Here is an 8,328-nt window from a genome sequence, read left to right as displayed (position 1 = left end):
TCTTAATCTTATGAATCCAGGTGGAACAAGAGTATGACCCTTATTCTACATGAGTTCTTGTGATTCTCGAGAAAGTTATCTCGCTTGAACAACAGCTTGAAAACAAATTCCTCCTAAATTGCTAATTACATGAATTAATTGGGATATGTGACATATAATCCTCTTAGCTTTGGATAAATAAGGTTTTTGTGGCCATAAACTAGTTTTTGAACTTAACCCTCTAATCGAAATTAAGTGACCACGAAAGTGGTGGTTAATGAAGGTTAGAGGAGACTGATTCACTAAGATATTAGGGTTCAGTCATTTACAGTTTGCCATGGAATGAATCATGCATTCTTAAAATAGTTGGTAAGAACTTTTAATCCGGAAAAGTAAACATCTCTGAAACCTTAACTGTTTTCTCTCACTGTTTTACACCAAACTTTTTAATTGCTTTCTTACTCTCTTATTTACTATTCTATGTGATTTCAACCAACAAACAATCTTTTCTGTCTGCCTAACTAAGACAATTGGATAACCATTATTTCTTAGTCCGATAATCCTCGTAGGATCGACCCTCACTCACCTGAGGTATTACTTGGATGACCCGGTGCACTTGCCGGTTAAGTTGTGCGAGTTCACAATTTGCGCACCAAGTTTTTGGCTCCATTGCTAGGGATTGTTTGTGATTGACAACTACTAGTTGTCTGGTTGCTTAGATTAGGTATTTTTCGTAGTTTTGTTTATTTAGTTTTTTTCGTTTAATTTTCAATTTTAGTTTTATTTATTTTTCTTAATTTCTGATTTTAAGTTTGGTGTCCCTTTAATGTTTTCCTCTTTTTATTTTCAAAAATTTTAGTGTCTTTCTCTTTTTAGTTTTAAAAAATTTTTTAGGTCACTTTCTCATTCTTATTTTCGAATCTCTTTGTTTAATTGCTTGCTTTGTTGGCTTTTTTTTTTTACATAGGATATCTCACTGGGAGCTCTCTATACTTTGACATAGAGACTCCCACTTTTTTTGGTCTCATGTTTGTTTATGAGCAGGAACAGGAATAAAGAGTCCCTTCTTGAGTTTGATTTTGAACCTGAGAGGATCTTGAGGCGGCATTTGCAACAAGCTAGAGCTTACAAAGCCAGAGAGAATCTCAGGGAAACTTTTGAGAAGAAAGTTATAGACGCTAATTGTGGAAACCCGAATGATAATGAGCATGCAAGGAGGACGCTGGGCTCATACATTGCACCCACTCTTGACTTCTATAGGTGCAATATAACTGTACCTTCCATTGGTGCCAATAAATTTGAGCTCAAGCCACAGATGATCACTCTAGTGTAGTAAAATTGCCAGTTTCACGGATTCCCATAGGAAGATCCTAATTTATTCATCTCTAACATCCTACGGATCTGTGACACTGTGAAGAAGAATGAAGTGAATTCTGAGGTCTACAAGCTCATGCTCTTCCCATTTGCTGTGAGGGATAGAGCAAAACAATGGCTTAATTCTTAGCCCAGAAAAAGCCTGGACATGTGGGACAAGGTGGTCATTGGATTTCTGACCAAAATTTTCCACCTCAGAAAGCTTAGGGTGGATGTCCAGACCTTCAGATAGAAAGATGGAGAGTCCTTCTATGAAGTCCGGGAGAGATACAAGCTGATGATTAGGAGATGTCCTCCTGACATGTTTTTTGAATGGACCAGGTTGCAGATATTTTATGATGGCCTCTTTGAGATGGCCAAGATGTCACTGGACAACTCTGCAGGTGGTTCCTTGCACATGAAGAAGACACCTGAAGAGGCTAATGAGCTTATTGATATGGGTACTAACAACCAATATCTATACACTTCTGAGAGGAACCCTGTGATTTCTGGAACTACTCAGAAGAAAGGAGTCTTGGAGGTGGACACACAGGATGCCATCCTAGCTCAGAACAAGATCATGCCCCAGCAGATTACTTGGATGACCTAGTGCACTTGCCGGTTAAGTTGTGTGAGTTCATAATTCGCGCATCAGCGCCAAACTTCACCTGGCTTAAGTTTGGCGCCAGAACCCTGATCAAGAAAGACACCAGCGTGATCTTTTTGATATTATTTGATTTAATTAGGTTTTAGAATTTATTTTAAATTAAGAAAAGATATTTTTAGGTTTTAGAAAATATATTTTATATTAATTAGGATTAGATATAAAAGGAGAAGAGATTTTTTGATCTAGCTCTTCTTCTCCTCTTTTTCTCCTATTCCGCACTTTACACTTTTTCTCTACTAGGATTTTTCCGTATCATGAGCAACTAAACCTCCATTATTAAGGTTGGGAGCTCTGTTTGCTTTGATGGATTAATATTATTTGTTCTTCTACTCTTTGATTAATGCATTGATTTACATTCAATAATTGGTTTCGTTCTTCATCCTACGGATTAGAGTATATTGAAAAATAACTCTATTCTAAATTGAATTCTTGTTGAATCTTGGAAAAGTTATATCACTTAAATTATAGCTTGAAACTGATTTCTCATAACTCTCTAATTATTTGGATTTAACGCGATATGAGACATATAATCGGCTTATTTTGGGTTTTTAGGATTTTGTGTGGCTATTAAACTAAAATTTGAACTTAAACCCTCTAATTAGATTAAGTGACCAAGAAATTGATGATTGATTGAGTTAGAGGAGGATTAAATTACCAATGAATTGGAGTCTAATCACTTAAAGTTTGCTATGAATTGAATCTTTGCATGATCAAGGTAAAAGACAAGAATTGTTAATCCAAAAATTTAAATATCTCCAAAACCTTAACTATTTTCCCATATAATTTTCACAACCTCTTTGTTATATGCTTTTTTAATTTTTTTTAATTATTGTTTAATGCAATGAACCCAAATCACCCTTTTTTTTCTTGTCTGACTAAGTTGATCACTCAATTATTGTTGCTTGATCCATAAATTCTCGTGGGATCGATCCTCACTCACCTGAGGTATTACTTGGTATGACTCGGTGCACTTGCCAGTTAGTTTGTGGTTTTCGAAATCTGCACCATATATATGCATAGACTCTTGGAGATGCACGCACGCAGGGACTGTCTAGGGTTCACTACCAGACATGTCGAGTTTGGCTATATAATAGACAGATGAGACTCATCAACCATAGGGCAGGCATGCATCATATGCACTAGTATGTTTTGTTTGAGTATGCGATTGTTTTGGCTTGCCTATTTGCTTAACTGTAATTAACTGCTACCTGATCTAATTGTTGTATCAGTCTCCTTAGATATAGTCACTATATTTCTGATTTAGTAAAAACTTTAGGATTTAATGGGTTGTTAGAGTTTTGGAATACCTCTGGCTTTCCAGGACATTATTTATTATCTATATGGGCGCCTTTACCATATTGAGAACCTTCGGTTCTCATTCCACACATATTCTATTATTTTTAGTTGCAGGATGTGAGGCACCATGCTGAGCGTGCTAGAGACTCACTTGAAGCGAAGATCTACGAGTTTTGGGGACTTAATTGTGTATCTAGTTTATATATATGTATATATGTTCTCCACTTTGTATGTATTTGTATTTTGTCCTTCCTAGAGGTTGACTTGGAGAAATAGGATTTATATTTTGTCTTTTGGTAAACTTTTGGGTTATATATATGTATATATATATTCTGACCGGCCTTTGCTTCATAGGTCGAGTCTGGAGCTTGCTATATGTATTTTGTTGGAACTCTCTATATATTTGTATATATTTTGTCTCTTCTACCTTCCATTATTCCACTTTATATTCTTAACGTATTGAGTGCGATGTGGTTTTCTGTTTGTTTTGTCCAATTTTTCTTCAGGTCTCCTAGTTAAACTATTCTTCATATATATATATATATATATATATATATATATATATATACGTATTTTACTTTTATAGTTCGTAATACTCCACCACCTCTGATTTACGAACTTAAGCGTAAAGCTTTGTATGGTAGGGTGTTACAAGGTGCATCACGCCCTACATCAGAAAAACAGAAAATCCAAGATAGGTGAGAACCCAAAGGTTCCTAGAAGCGTAATAGTTCCAAATAAAGACTACATAAAGAGACATGAACCCACTAGGCAATCCTAAATCTCTAACTTCACCAAAGTTCAAGCTTAGGATTTTAACTAATTCCAACGGGGTTAGGTCACTAAAATCTTGGTTCTGTAACTATCTCTAGTCTTAGTCGTTTCCAATGCGTCGTCATCACTCGTTAGTCATATTTATTCCCAATGTCACAATTTCTCAGTTCAGTATTCAGTGCAGCAGTAACAATCACAAAATAGTCAATGCAAGACAAACACAATCAAAGAGCAAGTACAACAAATATTACATTTAGTAATTAAATAGAAATATACAGTTAGGCAAACCAAAACGAATATACACACTCAAGAAATAGCAAACAAATACACATGATGCGTGCCTGTCCTACTGGTCGTGAGCTCACATGTTGGTTATACTGCCAAACTCGACACATCTAGTAGCTAACCCGGATATTGTCTTTCTGTCGAGCATCCCCAAGAGATAATTATCTCAAGCATGTATATATAAAATAGTCTCATAGGAGAGTGCCTATCCACCTTCTCTTGGAGGCTAGCTAATCCGGGGATTGCATGCCCGACCACACTTACGAATAGAAAGAATGTGGGCGGGACAAAATCACCATCCCCACATCTACACCGCAACATTGAGTAAGCAGGATAATACCACCATCCTTGCATCTACCAGGTGCAGGTGTCTTATCAATACGCAAGCAGCACAATACCAACGTTCTTGCCAATACAATTTTCATATTATATTCAGCTATAATTTCCAACTCATTCAATTTAATAAGTTATGATGTTCATTAACCTCAATTTTTTTTATCAATTTACTAATTTTTTTATTTCGTGAGCGGGATAGCGCCACCGTCTTCACCATGGGTGGAACGAACCACCATCCCAACCACATTTTCATTCGGTTAACCAAGTATTTATCCGAAAATTAATCAATTCAATTCATTAGAAATATCTCCACTCTTTTCAAAGCTTAAAAATTTGTTATCAGATGTCACATGTAGGTTACAGGGGTTACAAGCTTTTTATGAAGGCTAAACAGTCAAAAATAGCATTTTTGCATAAAACAGGTCGTGTGCAGATGCACAGATCAGCAAGCTTCCTAGAATGGTGTATACACACAACCCTGTGCATAGGCACAAGTTCATTTTTTTCGTCTTGTGCGCACTCACACATTAGAAAGTTTTTTTGTGTGCTGCAGAATCTCTTATTTTCAATTTTTGACACCGATTTTTAAACTTCTATAACTTTTGCTGCAAAATTCATTTTCCTCCCATTCTTCAACAATTTTAAAGTACACATCACCAAATTTAATTCAATGTAAGGTTCATTCAAATCCGAACTCTGAGCACCAAGTTATGTCCCGTCAAAGTTAGTCAAAATTCTAACTTTATCCAAAATTCTGCATAATCCAGTTCTTAACCATTTCTACCAAATCCTTATATCACTATAAAAAAAAGGCCTATAATCACGGTAAAAAATCGTGACCATAGCTAGTGAAAAGGGTGACCATAGATCTATAGTCACGGTTTTGGACCTATGGTCACGGTTTTTTACCGTGGCCTATTCCGCCATGGCCATAGGTCTATGGTCACAGTTTTTTTACCTATGGTCACGGTTTCTATGGTCACAGTTACAATTTTCAAATTCTGACACTTTACGCCACGGTTTTTAACTGTGACCATAGGGCAATCTATGGTCACGCAAAAAAATCGTGACCATAGCCATATCTATGGTCACGGTTTTGGCCGTGACCATAGCCTCTATGGTCACCCTTCCTTAAAACCGTGACCATAGCCTTATCTATGGTCACGGCAAAACCGTGACCATAGCTTCTATGGTCACCCCTCCTCAAAACCGTGACCATAGCCTTATCTATGGTCACAATTTTGGCCGTGACTATAAAGCCTATGGTCACCCCTCCTCAAAACCGTGACCATACCCTCTATGGTCACCCTTCCTTAAAACCGTAACCATAGCCTTATTTATGGTCACGGTTTTGGTCGTGACCATAACCTCTATGGTCACCCCTCCTCAAAACAATTACCATAGTCTTATCTATGGTCACAGTTTTGGCCGTGACCATAGAGTCTATGGTCACCCCTCCTTAAAACCGTGACCATAGCCATACCTATAGTCACGGTTTTGGCCGTGACCATAGCCTCTATGGTCACTCCTCCTCAAAACTGTGACTATAGCCATATCTATGGTCACGATTTTTTACCGTGACCATAGCCTATTTTGTTTTATGATATTTAATTTTATTTTTTAAAGCATAATCACATTCCAAAATGATGATAATCACAAAATAAATCTAAAAATAAAAAATGATAATCAACAATTAAGATAAATTGTGATTAAAGTAACTAACTAACATATCAATAAAATCAATAAAATTATACATAAATTAAGTTATAAGTAATAACATTTTTAGATCTATACTACTATATAGTATAAGTAATTCAGCTCCATGTGCATTGGGCTGGTCTTAGTCTAATATTATACAATGCGTGCGTGAGTGTGTTGATTGATGGTGTTAAGGTTGTCTACACATGCCAGCCTCTTCTTGTTAATTAGGCCTCAAAGTGGGAGCATGATCGCCACCATTGTAGCTTCTGAATCCAGACACCATTGCTGAGAGTTGGTACCAGACTCTGTCATGAAAAATACATCAGTAGTTGCACATGCAATAAAGTCCAAAGCAGCAAGCTGCATTAACATCAAACCTTCATTGTTAAGTATTAGTAATCATGCTTCAACTGAATTTGAAAATTATTAACATGAATATTTATTACCTGAGAAGAAAAATTCTTAAAAGGTTCAAGTTCGTTGGGAGCAACCGAGCAAGGAAATCTTCCTTTGTAATAGCATTGACATGAATTATTTATTGCAAAAGTATTTAACTCACTTGGGGTACATCTCCATTCTTCCTTTCAAAACTAAAGCTCAGTGATATGTTCAGCAACAATTCAACATACGACAACAAATTCATCTCAAATCATAATTTGCAACAACAAATTCAACTATGATAGTTTTCAAATCCCTAGTTTATCAAATTCAACAAATTCAACTATATTTTTTATCAATTTTTTTGAAAATGCTCTTGGTCTTACTTTAAATAATTACCTCTTTTAAAATCTCTAAACTCAAAACAGATTCTAAATATAAAACTAGTCACATTAACCATCTCTTAGCCACATAATTAATTATTAATCAAAACAGCAACTCGTAATCACTTTAATACATTCATAAACTAATAGTACAAGTAAAAGATTCAATTCAACATACAAGCAAGTCACAATAAGACAAACAGCACAATCACAAGGAAATAAAATAAGCAAACTTTTCAGAGTAATTCAGAACCACATCCAGCTTCAATCATAATTCAGAGTAATCACACTAACTAACTTTTCTCAAATATATTTCATTCAATAATTAACTAATCATATTTCAATTTAATGACAATTAAGCAACCTTACACTCCCACTTTTGTATCTAAGCCTAGAACTCTTCCAATATCACAATTCTAACTTCCATTTCATTAAACATATTTATTAGAATTAGTAGTATAGTTCTAAGAATTCGAAATCAATAATTCACAAAATTACACATACATATTCATAATAGTTCATCAACTTCCAACAGCATTTCAAGCATACCCTCATCATCATCAAATCACATAACCAACACAAATCATCATCCTCAAACATAACTACAAATCAATCTCATCATAATTTCATCACATTCAACCATATTCACAATCACCAATAATCTCAATTTCATCAATTTTCATCAATTAACCAAACAAGACATTTATGAATTATTTGCAATTACTCACTAAACTTCATTGGTATTCATTAATTAAAACAGTTAATTTTAAAATAAATCCCCTACCTCAAATAACCAGAACTCGAAGAATTCCTTAACCGCGACAAATTCCTTTTTCCTTTCTCACAACAGCAGTAGCCTCGAACAAAACCAGCAGCAGCCACAACAGTTCCAAAACCAATACGAGTTACAACAGCAATTTTGAAGCAAAGTAGCATAACTAAAATAAGAATATGTGACTATGATTAGAACAAGAACATGGCAAAGGAACAAGTTTGAACCAGAACAAGAATGAGTGTTACAGTTTTAGAAATGGAGGAATCGGAAGCAGAACAAGAAGGCTGATACTGTCTTCTGACTCTGATGACGGTGCACGACTCACCAGCGACCGTGGTAGCAACAGCGAGGACAGTGCCTCCTCTGGCTCGCACGGCTTTCTCTTCCTCTCTCCCTCGTGT

The 8,328-nt window shown here is 35.7% G+C and overlaps 1 long non-coding RNA gene across 1 annotated transcript; it reads right to left on the bottom strand.

Annotated features, from left to right (window-relative positions):
• Positions 6,421–8,076, bottom strand: LOC110270208. Its single transcript, XR_002359467.1, has 2 exons — positions 7,937–8,076; positions 6,421–6,751 (listed from the first exon to the last, which is right to left on the bottom strand). It is a non-coding gene; the product is annotated as an uncharacterized LOC110270208 (long non-coding RNA).

This window comes from Arachis ipaensis, chromosome B03, assembly GCF_000816755.2.
Source record: "Arachis ipaensis cultivar K30076 chromosome B03, Araip1.1, whole genome shotgun sequence".
Classification (NCBI taxonomy): domain Eukaryota; kingdom Viridiplantae; phylum Streptophyta; class Magnoliopsida; order Fabales; family Fabaceae; genus Arachis; species Arachis ipaensis.
This window is presented reverse-complemented; position numbering and strand designations above follow the sequence as displayed.